Source organism: Fundulus heteroclitus, chromosome 11 (genome assembly GCF_011125445.2).
Source record: "Fundulus heteroclitus isolate FHET01 chromosome 11, MU-UCD_Fhet_4.1, whole genome shotgun sequence".
Taxonomy (NCBI): domain Eukaryota; kingdom Metazoa; phylum Chordata; class Actinopteri; order Cyprinodontiformes; family Fundulidae; genus Fundulus; species Fundulus heteroclitus.
Genome location: NC_046371.1, coordinates 36,575,851 through 36,590,446, shown reverse-complemented (window position 1 = coordinate 36,590,446; position 14,596 = coordinate 36,575,851). Strand labels below are relative to the sequence as shown.

General features: G+C 39.9%; 1 protein-coding gene across 4 annotated transcripts in view; it reads left to right on the top strand.

Moving 5' to 3' along the window:
• slc8a2a (solute carrier family 8 member 2a) overlaps positions 1 to 14,596 on the top strand; it is a 50,250-nt gene that overhangs the window by 286 nt on the left and 35,368 nt on the right. Inside the window, exon 1 of one of the 4 annotated variants that reach the window (XM_036143468.1) lies at positions 1,536 to 1,912. The exons of the other annotated variants lie outside the window; for them this stretch is intronic. The gene's annotated coding sequence lies outside the window, so the exon portion shown is untranslated. Of the gene's footprint in view, positions 1 to 1,535; positions 1,913 to 14,596 lie in introns of those variants that run through there. 4 annotated transcript variants of the gene reach the window in all.

Sequence of the window (14,596 nt, the reverse complement as noted above, 5' to 3'; positions counted from 1 at the left end):
GATCTAGATTAAATATCCTTACATTGTTTGATTATATTTTATTTGGGAGAATCTAGCAACTAGTCATCACATGACTTAGATGTTTGGTTTAACACATCTCTAATTTCTTTTAAAGTCAAAGATTTAGTTTTGATTGGTTAAAAAGTTGATACAAAACATTGTTCTTCTCTTTTGGGGAATAAATAGATATTTGATTATTAATTTAATTTGTGTGGAAAGCAGTGGATCAGTACAGGGGAGTTCTTCAAAGTGCTGCCTACACAGAGGTTCAGTTTGGGGATTCTGCAGAAGGTAGAGCATGTCTGTATAATCCAAGCATGTCAGGCTCTGTGCCTCCAGTCTGTTGTCTATCTGTAATTTCCATGGTAACTGTTTTTGCAGTCCAGTCTCTGTAATCTCATAATCCCTAACACCTTCTGAGCAGAACAGAGCTTCTCTCTGTGTGAAGTTGGCTCTCTTTCACAGTACCAATGTATCAGCAGAGTTCGGTCAGGTTGAGGTTCTCATCAGGATTTTCATGGTGCTGGTCATTTCAACATGAGGCGTTTCAGTGCCCTGCATCGGTTAAAGACTCTGCTGTAGACCACTATAACCCAACAATGACTTAATTATGTAATGGACAAGCTGGACATAAACATGATCTGCCAGGAGTTTGTCAGATCAAGCATCACTAGAAGAAGAAATTACATTTGGTTATTTTGTTTAGAGAAGTGCTGCTTTATTGTTGTTAGGTGCAAATATTTTAGTGTGGTTGACAGAAACTGTACTTTAGTTTTTCACAGGTAGCATGTAGTAAATAAACTGATGAATGGGTGGTTAAAACATTTTATTTATAGGCCTACTGTTCTATCTTCAATCTATAACTTCAAAACGTTGTACATGTACAAGTTTCCAATATGTTGTTGAATCTAAAAATATGTTTCTGAAGAGCAGTTTGATTTTGTTGGATTATTTTTGAAGGTTTTTCCTTTACAGTTTTGGAACTTATGTTGAGCTTTAATTTCTTCTGAATCTACTTTGATGGACTATAGTGGACATTACAGCAGCATGCAAATAAATGTTAGATGTAATCATAAAGGTGGACCATTGCTACCTTCCACCTAATACCGTTGTTGACATTACTGGCAGAACAGGTAGAAACCTCTTACCTGTATACAGGTAAAATATGGACTAATAAAGAATAATGCTATAACTACTATTATTACTTTATATTATTTAACATGCTGAGGGCTAACCCAGCAAGAAAAGTTGCAAAGCTGCAGGAAAGAGAGAGGGGGAGAGCTTTTTTTCATGTCCCCCCCAGAAACTGCTTTCTGAAATTTTGCTGTTTATTGTCCCTCCAAAAATGAAATTTTTGAAGTATGGCTTCAAACTCATAATTATGACTAAATCCCATGTGTGGTGTAAAACAATGACATGGTAAACATTGATAGGAGAAGGCATTGTACAGTGACGCAGGGAGGCAGTCTGCTCGACACATAAATGGACAGACTGCAGATGAGGACTGGCTCAGCGTGGTGTTGCCTTCACTTGCACTAAGAGCGACCATTTGTGTACCAAATTAATAATTAGTGCTGGAAGAAAGGCGGTTTGGAAGTTGGTTTGTGTGAATAATAACAGAGAAGAGACTCGCGGATGAGCGCTGACACGCCGGCTTTCACCGCTGTTGAAACGTCACGCTATCCGACCTGAGATCTGACGAGCAGAGCGTGAAGGCAGCACGTCATCCCGGCGCGTGGACTCGCAGCAGGCAGCATCCCCAGCCTCTGCCAGATAAGCGCCATGTGAGGCTGGGGAGCACCAAAGTCCACTGGTGCGTTCAGCTGAGTGTTGGGACGCGGGGACCTCCACCAGGCCAGCTTTCTTTAGCCGTCATGGAAGCTTTTGATGGAGCCACGGCGCAAAGCTGAAGGTAAGGACCGCCAGAAAGGCTGGAGGAGACCGCTGGCTGCGCTTCCCCGGCAGGCAGCCTTCAGACTGGCTGTTAGAAAAGTTCTTCTTTACCGTTCCCAGTTCAAAACTGGCTAAAATGCCTTTATTAAGGAGGCCAGGAAAAAGCCGTTTTCTGTTTTAGGAAATCTGTAGTTGGGAATAAATATTAATTAATAAATATTACTGTCACTTTCAATTTTTTTATTATTATTTTTATGTTGCAGAAGCGAAGTAGCAAAATTAAATAGTTGCCTATTTTTTATTGTGATCAAACACTGCTCTCTGTTTGGTTAGGCGCTTCTTTGAGTCTTAATGAGAGACTTAAAAATAGGGCTACTTTACTACTTTTAAGCAATCTGGTCTATATTTCTACCTCATCATCTAAAATCTTAGCTGCTTTGAATTCCTTTAAACTGCCTCTGATTCTTTCCAGGACAGTTTGAATTTGTGAATTATGTCTTATATTTGTTAAATATACACACGATAAAGCTTTCGGTGCTAGTACGGCAGGTATGGGGTCCTTAAAGACCGCAGTGCTTTGGTTTTTCAGATTGAATTATAGCACATTGTGTTACTTTTGAAGCCTTTATTTGTGAAAGTAATTCAATTCAATTCACAACACATGCCATCTCAAGGCACTTTACAAAGTCAAATCCAATCAAATCATTCAGACAGAAACTATAAAAATTTTAAATCGGTGGTATTTTGACCAACTTCAATGAGGCCGTGCATAAAACCACAGTTCTTAGAAAATTCATACCTTGAAAAGTAAAACCTTTAATTAGCTCTGAATAAATTAAACCCAAATGCTTAAGCAGGGCTTGATCAAAGGTGTGCCTAAGCATTGAAATCATTCTTTTTTTTCCTTCAAAATGATAAGGTTTCAGAAATCATAAACTGCTTTAAAGGATCTACAAATGCAGAAAAAGCCCTTCCAGATCTTAACCTATTTTGATATAGCTCATAATACAGTTTTAAGATTCTTTAAAAAGCAATAAAGCAGCCCTTCACCCAACTCTGCATTGGATTCTAACATTGGTGTTGTATTTTATTTTTTTTAAAATGATCTTGCCCCCAGCTGATTAGTTGGGCTTCCGACGGTAACCTTTGTCATCCACAGAAATGGCCACAGACATAAGAGTTACTGATGCATAAGACAGGAGCAGTTGATTGCAGATGACCCCCAACCAGCACAGCTGTTGCTTTTCAACTAATTAGACAGATTGTTATGCTTGGATCAATTTTCAAAAGGGGATTTTTAAAAATCATGCTTGATGTATCTTTTTATTCGCTTTTTTAAAATTGTAATTAGATTGCTTTATCCATATGGGGCATCCATTATTTTTAGTCCAATTATGTATCGCTAAGAGAGATTTGGGGTCCCTGATTTATAATATTATTACTGCTTTAAACAATGATGCTTCAGCATGTATTGTAAAAGAGATAATTGTATTGAATCTTTCCCTACTGTTCATGGGATCATTCATGAACAAAGTCATGGAAAAGACACAAAATGTACTGTCAGCGCACAAAATGCTACAGGAAGCTTAGGGGTTAATTTTTTTTTTTTAAATTGTTGCTTATACTAAAATACAAAGATTTGTGCTTTAATCAACATCGAACTCCCTAATATTTTGTTTGTATGAAAATGTTCTTGCTGAAGTGTCTATAGTTGAAGTACCAGCATGCTCCTGCTTTGAATGCCTGCAGCCATGTGAGGGGACAATGGGCCCTGCTACTCCTCACGTTTCTGCACAACCAATCTGTGAAACTGGAGGCGATCCGCCTCCCAATCCTCTCGTCTCCTTGATTTAAGGAGGAGACCTATAGATGTGTATCCTGAGTTAATTAGAATTATTTGCCTTCACTCCTGGAACAGTGATCTTCTAGAGTTTTTGAACATGTTGGTAATTTAAGGGAATAGTTTAGGTTACAATAAACTGTAACATATAGGTCAATGTAGCCTCTCTAGTGGGCCAGAGAGCAGAGTTAGGGTCTTTGGGGGTCTTTGGGAGTCTGTTCAGGTGTCACTGACTTCCTGGTCAGTTTGGTTTTCTGGTCTGGCTGGCCATCTCTGCCCGTTTGGTTTACATTTTGTTGGTGTTCACTAAACTACTTCCCTGAAAACAAGACCTCCCAGCGATGGAGAAAAGGGTTCGCTTTGTCAATTTGATTTTCCTTTTCGCTTGTTACTCTTTATTTTATTCCTTCAAGTTAAGTCATACAGTTAGTAAACACCAGAAAAAAAATCATTTATGTTTACAACAACGTTTACCACTGTTATTTATTTATTTACAATATATTGCATTTACAACCCAAACGTCAACGTATTTCTTTAGGATTTTATGTAATAGAGCATCAGGAAGTAGTGCACACTTGAGAAGTCAAAACAAAACAGCATGTGGTTTAAAAAAAATTAAAAATAAATGTGAAAACACCTCTAATTGAAATCCTGTGCAACTAGTTGCCTTTAGCCGCTTTTCTAAAGCTAGCACATGGGTAGCTTTGGAAAAGCTGCAGAGGCCCAAAGCTCAGGTGGGAGAATCAGTCGACAGCACGAATATTAGTTCCTGCTAATCTGGTCTTTATGGGAGAGCAGCAACAAGATTGCAGTTGTTGAAAGAAAGCAGTAAACTATGTAGAGTAAACAGCATAAACATGGAAGAAGGGGCTCTGAAACATTGTGAACAAGGTGAACACATCATGACACGTGGTTGTGGTATCCTGACGCTTTGGGGATGTATTTCTTCAGCTGGAACAGCAATGTTGGTAAGATGAGGGAAGCTAAAAAAAAGGACAATCATTAGAGAAAACGTGTTGGAGCCTGAAAATGACTGGGGCAGAGGTTGACCTCACAGCATGACTACAACCCTGAACATACAGCCAGCGATCCAGTCAATGAATGGTCAAAGCAGATTTATTTCTTACACCTGAGGCACAGCCTAAAACGGAAGACTTCATTTTTTTTTTTTATTTACACTCCTCATCCAATCCAATGAAATTCTCTATCTGGATTTGACCTGTTAATCCAAAACTGAAAGTGTAAAAACTGTAAGCCCTAGAAATGCAAAGTTGGTTTAGACTTCATGGTTCTTCAAAGAATTGACTCAGGTAGCTGGATATAAATGCATCGCACACTTGTCAGACTTTCATTTGGAAATCCTTTTCCTTCCTCTTTACATTTTTGCACTTTGTGCCGGTGTACCACATAAAATTCTGATAGCATACACTGAATCTTGTGGTTGTAATGTAAGAAAATATGAAAAAGTTGAATGGGTGTGACTGCATTTGCAAGGCACTCTATCTTACTGGTCACATGGGGGAAGAGCATGGCAGAAAAAAACATGGCTGAAGTCTGAAGCATGAGCGGTGTTTGTTCATATGATATTAATCGGATCGCTTTGCATATTCCCACTGATGTTGATGTTTCAAGGAGTACACTGAATATTGCATAACAGGTGTCCCTGTCTGGGTTCATGGTGAAGTTGAGAACCCTGCTCCTTCTAAGGTGACAGGGCCACCGGGGGCTGGGCTGAGTGACTCAGGTAATGGAAACCTGCAGTGCTGCAGTCTGCTCGCTGTCAGCCGCTTGTCTCCCGACCCCTCGCTGAGGGCCTCACCTCTGACCGCACGCAGCCTCCTTCTGTCCACGTGTCCCTGTAGCACTGAGGAGAAGTCGCAGGACAATGAAATGTCTGAGGTTTCTCAAGGAGAGGCCAGAAACAAGAGATGAGAATCCCTTAGAGAGGCCAAAGGGACCTGTTTTTATCAGAATTAAAAGAAGTGATGTTCTCACCACTTCCAAGTTAAAATGGTTCTTTATGGAATAGTGCTGTATTTCAAAAATAGTTATCTTTCTACAAATTAGCAAAATACCATACTCATTGTTTAAAAAGCAATAAAAAAAACTACTGCTAGTTGTTTACCTCCCACCACCAAAGATTGCTGTGGTTTCTTCAATTGATCAAATATGCCACTTAAGCGTGTTCTACTCCTGAAGAAGAAAATTTCTGTTCTAAAATGTAAACCAAACTAACCTCTGCTTGGAGCGAGGCGGTGGCGGAGGGGTAGTACACGCTGCTGTCTCGTTCTTCATGGACTGTCTCGGGTCCCCTTGCCACATGCCTTCCCCCTCTCTCTCAACCCCATTTCCTTTCATCTTACTGTCAAACAAAAGCCACTAGTACTACGCACACAAACACAATTTTTTTTAAAATACTGCTTGGTTTGAAATCACTTCTGAATGTGCTGTCATGTTCTAATATTGGTGGTGATTCATCAAAGCTGTGAGGCAGAAATGGAATTCTTTGAGTTTATGTTTAGACAACTTAATGTTTCAGCCTCATGTCTTAATGATCTGCTTTGCAACGTCAGTCTAAGTAGGTCGGACATAGTAACGTATATGTATCAGTTTCAGCAGGCTCTTTTGGATATACAATCAACCGGTTAATTTAATCTGTGTCACTGCAGATGTCAAAGTCACCCATAGATGGCATCATTAAATCTAGCTCCTCCAGGTATGACTGTTGCTAGTTAAAACCCGTTACAGAGATGTTGCTGAACAACTAGCTGTGTGAGGGACAAGCTTTTTGGCATCTTAAAGCTGGGTTATGTCGTCAGAAATGAGGTTCTACATAGATCTGGTCTCAGGCCAGTTTGTTGATGTTTAAGTGTTTGTGTAGTGATTTCTGGACACTGTGATGGAGCGCTGACATGTCCAGGTTGAACCCTTCCTCTCACCCAATGATAGTGGTTCTGTTCAGAATGAGTGAGTTTCATACATTAATTATTTCAACACAAAGTTATTAGACGCTATTAGACGCACACAGTAATCATTTAATACAAAACAAAATATTTAATACATAACTAAAATATTCTGTTATTATGGATTTTAAAAGGTTTTTTAGCAATTACAGAAAAACTCTAACTGAAAGGTCTTGATCAGGGAAATACAACAATTTTTTTTGCAACATTGCATGTCTATGCTTTCACAAGTTTGGTGTATTTTTCTCAACCAAACAACTCCCATGAGACTAAGCTAATAGTTAAGTTGGTTGAGGCTACCAGGTATATCAGTCCACCTATGGTGTGCATATCTGATTCAGAATTTGAGTACTGTTGCATTGTGTTCTTAGTCAAGACATTTAGTATAAATATACAAAAAGGAACAAATACATATTGTTCTTGTAAATATGTAAATAGACATGTTTCTACATGAAAAGAAAATATGATTGGATTGTTGCAAATAAAAATGGTTTCAATCTAGGTGCTCTGAGAGTTCAGTGTTCATCAAAGTGCATGGGGGAAGAAACTATCTTTGTTGCGTCTGTTTTTTTGTAAATAGCACTCTGCAGCACTGACCTGAATGTTAAAGACTGAACTGTTTGTGTGCAGGATATGCGGTTTCTGCAGAGATTTTAGCTGCCTTTTGCTGACCTTAGACAAGTATAAGTCCTGGATTGAGGGAAGCTCAGCCCCAACTATCCTCTCTGCAGAGGAGCTGGAAGTGATACACAGCAGACACAGTGTTGTTGCGGATGATGGTGGGAGGCAGTGTGTGAATTGTTCTCTAGAAGTCCACTTTCATCTTCACAGTCTTGATCAGGTTAAGCTCCAGGTAGTTCTGACCGCACCAGTGGACCAGCCGATCAACCTGTGTATGCAGTCTCATCTCCGTGCTAGATCATACCAGTGACAATGGTGTTGTTTGCAAATTTCAGGAGTTTCACAGACACATCAGCTGATAGTCAGGAAGCTGGTGATCCACTAAAAGGTATAGGCTGGCGCTATGGGCCAGATGAGTTTCTAGTGGAGGATGAAGTTGAAGTCCACAAACATGATCCTGGTGTACATTCCTGGGTAGTCGAGGTGGTCCAGGATTAATTGTAGTCCCAGGCTGACTGCATCATCTGTTGAACTGCAGGGGGTCCAGCAAGGGCCTGTGATGTCCTGGCAGAAGTTGCTCAAAAGATTACATAACCACAGATGTCAAGGCTACATGCCTGTAGTCATTTAACCCTTTGACGGTGCGTTTCTTGAGGATAATGATGGAGCATTTAAAGCATGAAGGAACCTCATAGGACTCAGTGCAAGCTTTCAGGCATAATGGGGTAATATTGTCGGGTCCTGGAGTTTTCCTGGTCTTCTGACACTTAAAGAGCCTATTAACATAATCCCCAGATATCTCAAATCTAGGTCTGAGGGAGGGAGGGTGGTTGACGGAGTTTGTGTAAGAGTCCAATGTGGATGAGTTGGTGGGATGTGTTAATGGCTGGTTTTCAATTCTGTTGTAGAAGTTGTTATGGTCATCTGCCAGATAAGGATTCTGCTCCTGTAGGTAGTTTCCTTTCTCAAAGCATTCCAAACTGCTCTAGGGAAATCAGGTGAGGAGCTGTTTTGAGCTTCATGTCAGTGGATTAAGCTTTGAAAAGTCTCCAATCTGTACATTTAAAGCAGGCTTATAACATGTACCTTGACTCATTAGTCCATTTCCTAACTGTCCTAACTAGAGGCTTAGACGATTTCAGTTTTTGCCTGTAAATTGGGATGATATGAGGCAGACAGGGATCAGAAAGTCCCAAAGCGGCCCTGGTGACAGCATGGTATGCATCTTTTAAAGCTGTGTAACTGAGATCCAGTGTGTTATTATTCCTGGTGGGTCATTTAATATGTAACTGCTGTCTGTATTTAGGAAGATCATTAGAGAGATTGGTGCAATTGAAACCCCCCAAAACAATGATGAGAGAGTGTGTGTTTTTCTCCATGTCTGTTATCAGTTCTATGAGTTGTTTTTCAGCCTCTGTTTAGCAGGCTTGTGGTGGGATATATTGTAAACATCAGAACAATGACGATAACTCCTTTGGTGAACAAAAGGGTGAACAGTCTATAAAAAAATGACTCCAGCTAAGGACTACATATCTTATGTAACACTTTGACATCAGCACACCTATCTTTGTTTATGTAAAAACAGATTACACCTGGTGGAGTGATCAGCGGGCACATGGGACCGCTGATTCGGATGGCCGGCTGAAGCAGATCCTGAAAAATCTCCATTTTCCTTACTTTTGTCCAGCTGATTCTTTACGTTCTATAACTTAACAGTCAATTTGCGTTGAAGTGGCGTCAAGAGAATTTGCCTTGGACAAAAATGACACATAATGTCTGCTGTAACGAGGAAAGCAGCAAAACAGGTGGCCGTTAGCATTAATGTGGCTAGCAGTGACATGCTAACTAGCCTGGTCATTGAAAAGTGTCAAGCTCCAGACACGAGTCACACGAGAGGATAAAGCAAAACTGTTGACTTTGGAACAACAGCATGACACAAAATTAATCAGAGATTTCAAACGCTCTACTCAATCCTGTACTCCTCAGACACAAATTGGGGGAACTTTTGGCTCAGATTGATTTACCTCAACTCTCTTTACAGCAGGCGGGAGCAATAGATGTGGTAATAATGGAAGCAGAGGTTTAGTCTGCAATGGGGTACCGCGCACGTGACGTCACCGTCTCAAGAGCAACGCCCCTTTTGCCGCTTAGGTAGGGCATACAGGAGAGAACGCACGGATAACCCAGCTATTACAAGCGCAACAGAACCAGCGATATGACCGACTTTACAGCCGTTAAACTTTACCAAGACGATGTTCCAGGCGCACGGTTTACTGGTCGCACTGTCGAAGAACACACCAACCTTCAGCTCAAACGATGGCTTGAGGTTTGATGGCTTAAAAAGACTGGAAAACTGGCCGAGTTGATCAAACGGTAAGCTTTGTTTTTTTTTCCTGCGCGGCGATCATGGCAGCGTCGGCCGTTTTTTTTGTTGTTGTTTGCAATCACCGTCCAGGAATGGGTATATGTTTAATGTTTGTCTCATTTGAAATGTTTTTGAGTAAGCTATCCTGGTAGCAGGCTATCATGTTAGCGCCTGCTACCATGATAGCCTATATGCTGTCATGGTAGCAGGCGCTACTTTATTAACATGTCGGCCACCAAAATACTCTTACCTTGACTTGATGTCGCTGGAATTGGGTCAGGATGTTCTTCGGTTGTGCCCTTTCCTCCGACAAAATGCTTGCTACATATGTAGGCCGACCGCACCAGTGTACGCAGCGCACACATTTCTCCTTGGCAGTCTTGAAGAAAACATCCTTCATATGCGGCCGATCAGCGTACCTCGAGTCGCTGTTGCACGTTCCATAGCAACAATGTTTAAAAACCATGGTCTTAGATTTGGAAAAAGCAGTCGTTTACCGAGTAAAACCTAGGCTAACGCACGTCTCTTTTACAGCAAAACAGCGGCGGGTTTCCGGAGTTTGCCCCACTGCGTACCACGTGATGTGACGTCATCGTGACGTTGTGTTTCTAAAAATAGCTCGCGCGCGGTACCCCATTCAGTCCATAAAAGTGGAGAGGTGTCCGGGGGTTGATTCCCAGTAGAATATTATAATCATAATTTAGACATTTGGCCCCTATTCTAACAGAATCGTACAGTGAGGCAGCATCACAACATTGTTTTCCTGAAACCTTTAATGAAGCCCTCATAACGTTAATTCTTAAAAACGATAAGGACCCAGTGGGTCCCAGCAATTTCCGTCCAATAGGTTTAATAAATCTTGATTGTAAAATTCTGGCAAAATCTTTTGCTATGAGGTTGGAAAAAGTTTTACCTAGCCTTATTCATTCCGATCAGGTTGGTTTTGTTAAAGGGGGGACCTCTTCAGATAATCTTAAGAGGTTACTTCACGTATTTTGGCTATTATGAGAAAGACAAACCAGTCAATGCCTTCTCCCTTGATGCATAGAAAGCATTTTATAGAGCCAAATGGAGGTTTTTATTTTGTGTGCTAGAAAGATTTGGATTTAGAACGAACATTTGGATTGGATTAAAATAAATTATGCAACACCAAATGCAGCTGTGATCACAAATGGCATAATCTCACCATTTTCAGGTTCTTTAGAGTCACCAAACAAGGAGGTCCAATTTATCCTATTTTATTCATATTAGCTATCGAGCCATTAGCTGTTTTAATATGAAAGGAGAAAAATATTAAAGGGGTTGTGGCAGGTGGTAAAGAACATAAACTGTTTCTTTATGCTGACAATATTCTGTGTTTGGTATCTGATCCTGTGGTCTCTACCCAGGTTCTTCTTGATAAAGTTTACTTTTTTTCTAAAATATCTGGCTATAAGGTAAAATGGCATAAATCAGATGCTATGGCTGTGTCTAAGGTATGTCAGCCTGCTATGGTTAGTGCAGGTACTTTTAAGTGGCTTTAAACAGGGATTAAGTATTTGGGTGTCAAATTGTGTGCTGACTTATCATAAATAATGAAAATTAATATGACTTCTCTGTTAACTAAAATCAAGAAGAGCATTTAACCCTTTGGGGGAAGATCCACACTGTGAAAATGGTTATTGCACCACACTTCAATTATTTGTCAATGATGCTTCCAATCTCTTGAGGTTTTTTACGGCACTAGTGGCTCGTTTCTCGTATAGTGGGCTGACAGTAAAGAGGGTACGAGAGAGGGGGAGAGACATGCAGCAAAAGGACCACAGGTCTGAGTCGAACCTGGGTCAGCCACGTTGAGGACTAAGGCCTTCGTACATGGGTCGTGAACACTAACCACTGCGCCACTGAAGCACACCCTTCTAGAGAACACTTTAAGCAATACAATCAAATGATAACAGACCATCTGTGAAATGGAAAAAAGTCAAGGATAAAATTACAGAAGTTGTATATAACAAGAATGGATGCTGGGCTGTCATTACTAAATGTGGAACTGTACAACATGGCCTTTGAGATGAACAAACTTGTGAATCACTACAAAAAGGGGTGTATAGATGTGCAGTGGGTAACTATTGAACAAGAGAATACCAGCCATTTCAGTCCATTTGATGTTGTGTCACAAAAATCCTCTGTAAAGACCAAAAGCATAATCCTATCTTGCAGCGTTGAAAAGCTGCAGGTATATTATAAGCAGATATATTCATCGTTTGGAACAATCCGACTATAAAAGTAGATGCATTACAAATTTAAATTCAATACCAACGCTGTCTCCAACTAGTACTGATCTTGGCAAAATGTCCCAATTCAGTCAAATAAACTACAAAAGCTTAGAATAAATCGTTCACCAGATAAGTTCCTCCTCCTGCTGCCTTGATGTTCTACCCACAGTTTTCTTTAAGAAAGTTTTGCCGGTCATAGCGTCTGATTTGTCTCCAATAATTCTGGTGCTGGTCATGTAATTAGAATATCATGAAAAAATTTCTGTAATTCCATTCAAACACTTTTAATTTTGATGATCATAACTGACAATTAATGAAAATCCCAAATGCAGTATTTCAAAAAATTTGAATACTGGTCTGTAAACGTCTCCCGCCTGGTGAAGTAGGTCCAACAACGGTTCTTCTTCCTCAGGAAACTGAAATGAACTTTCACATTCCACTAAAAAACCTTTGACAGAGCTACAATACAAAGTATATTTATAACGATTATAGGTGTGAACCCGAAATTCAGTCGAACACAGGGTTACGTTAAAAGGAGGTTTATTGTAAATGCTTCATGCAGAAACAGACTAGGAGATGCAGGTGGAACCAGACTTGAGCAGATGCAGGTGGAGTACACACAAGCTGAAAACACCAAATCATGACATTACCCCCTCCTCAAGGACGGATACCAGATACCCCAAACCAGGACCCAGAAATCCAGCTCTCTGACAGAATAAGAGTACCAATAATAGAGCTGAGAAGTTAATGTTTTATTTAAAATCTTGTTCATTTTTTATTAAAGCAACAGATTTAATAAATTTGAAGGAAAGAAAATCTGTTGTACAAAATAATGTAGCAAGACTGATTCGAAATCTGGCAGTTTAAGAGATCTGCATATCTGTGGAACTGAACATTGTAACAATGTCCATACTGTACTGTAAGCTTAGCCTTGTGCTCAGTCAGGCTTGCACTGCTGCTCTCCAGACTGATGGTCATTTTGAGTCAGTGGAAACATGTCTCAGGAAGCAGTGTGGTACTGATTGAGCTGCTCTTGTTCATTTATTGTAAGGCACGCTGAGAGATGGAGGGTCATGGTTTGATTGCAGTATTGTTGTTAGATCTGAGCCAGAGCCAACACATGACTGTCAGTACTGACAGGGTAAACTGTTCTTTCACAAAAGAAATCTTTAGAAACATAATAAAGAACACACCAAAGCCCTGTAGTAAAACCAGCAGGTTAAGACGTGATCTCTTATTTAGACAAGCGTTTTCTTAAATGTATGTATCTTTGATGTTATCCGCGTAAGCTGTCCTTGTGATATTTCTATTTAGTATTTATTACATTCTGTAAAGCACTTTGTGATTTTTATCTGTGAAAGGTGCTATATAAATAAAGTTTACATACTTACTTATTGCTGTGTAGCATTCTCAGGTTCAAAGAAGCTGAACTCACAGAGAATAATACAATTTATTTGTTCACACAGGTTGGTGTTCTCTTTAATAAGAGTAAGCACAATGCTTTGGATTTGTTTTTGTAAAGTTTTTACCTTTGTGAATTCCAACCACATTGTTTCAGTCAGCCCCTGTATGCTGTGAGGAGCATAATGCGGTATCCGTGTAACATTTTTACCTTGATTAAACATTTGCAGAGCTTGCACTGGAAAAAATCCTGCAATGGAAACCACAGGATAAGTTAACACTCTAACAGACCCCAGTCTGCTTTTACTAACTTCTTTTTTCTAACTAAATCACACACGTGAAATCCAACTATTCACGTGTGTTTTTTTTTTCACACCAATTTCTCAATCCAGTAATATTATTTTTGTATCTGGATATAAGTGGCATCCAATTAATACCAGATGGTTTCACATAGCCCTGCCCCAGAACTGGGTAATTATTTAGCATTTTACTTAAAATTGTCTTTAAGAATCTCCAACAGTGGCTGTTATTCCCTCCATTATACCATTTAAAAAGCTGCAGTTAGGTTACAGAACTGATTTTGTTCATTTGACTCCATATTTGTAATATTAATCCTGCCCGTGGATCTCCCAGAAGTCAATTAGACTTTTCAGATAAACTCACGCCAAACCAATGTTTGTGTTAGCAGAACATTATAACCATCCACTATGTATGATTGAAACTTTAGGTTTTATTAAATGTGTTTTTGCAGTAACACCCAGCTTTGTTGAACTTGCTTCATACTATGCCACTCAAGGCTTTAAATATAATTCTGCTTTACTCAAAGAAACAAAATGCATTCCACTATAACTTTATCTATGAACAAAAACTAAGTGAAATGGCAGAAGCAGTACGTGGAGAACACATTCTTGAAGCGGAAGATGGTTTTCAAAAGATATTTTATAAGTAGATCAAGTGTTGCTAGAGATTCTCAATTGTCGGTATGTCTCTGGTCACATGGTGCTGTTTTAAGGGTCTTTGTCCTGCTGGAAGGGGAACCTCTGCCTCAGTCTTGAGTCTTGTGTGGCTAATAATTAATGTTCTGCCAGGACTGCTTAGTATTTAGCTCCACCCACTTTCTTCATGAAGTTTAAAACTGTTTCCCTGTCCCTACTGAAGAAAAGCATTCCCACAGCATAATGCTGCCACCACCATGTGTCAACGCTATGATGGTGTGTTTAGGGTGTACTGTACCGTGTGATAGGTAGGCAAACTCTGT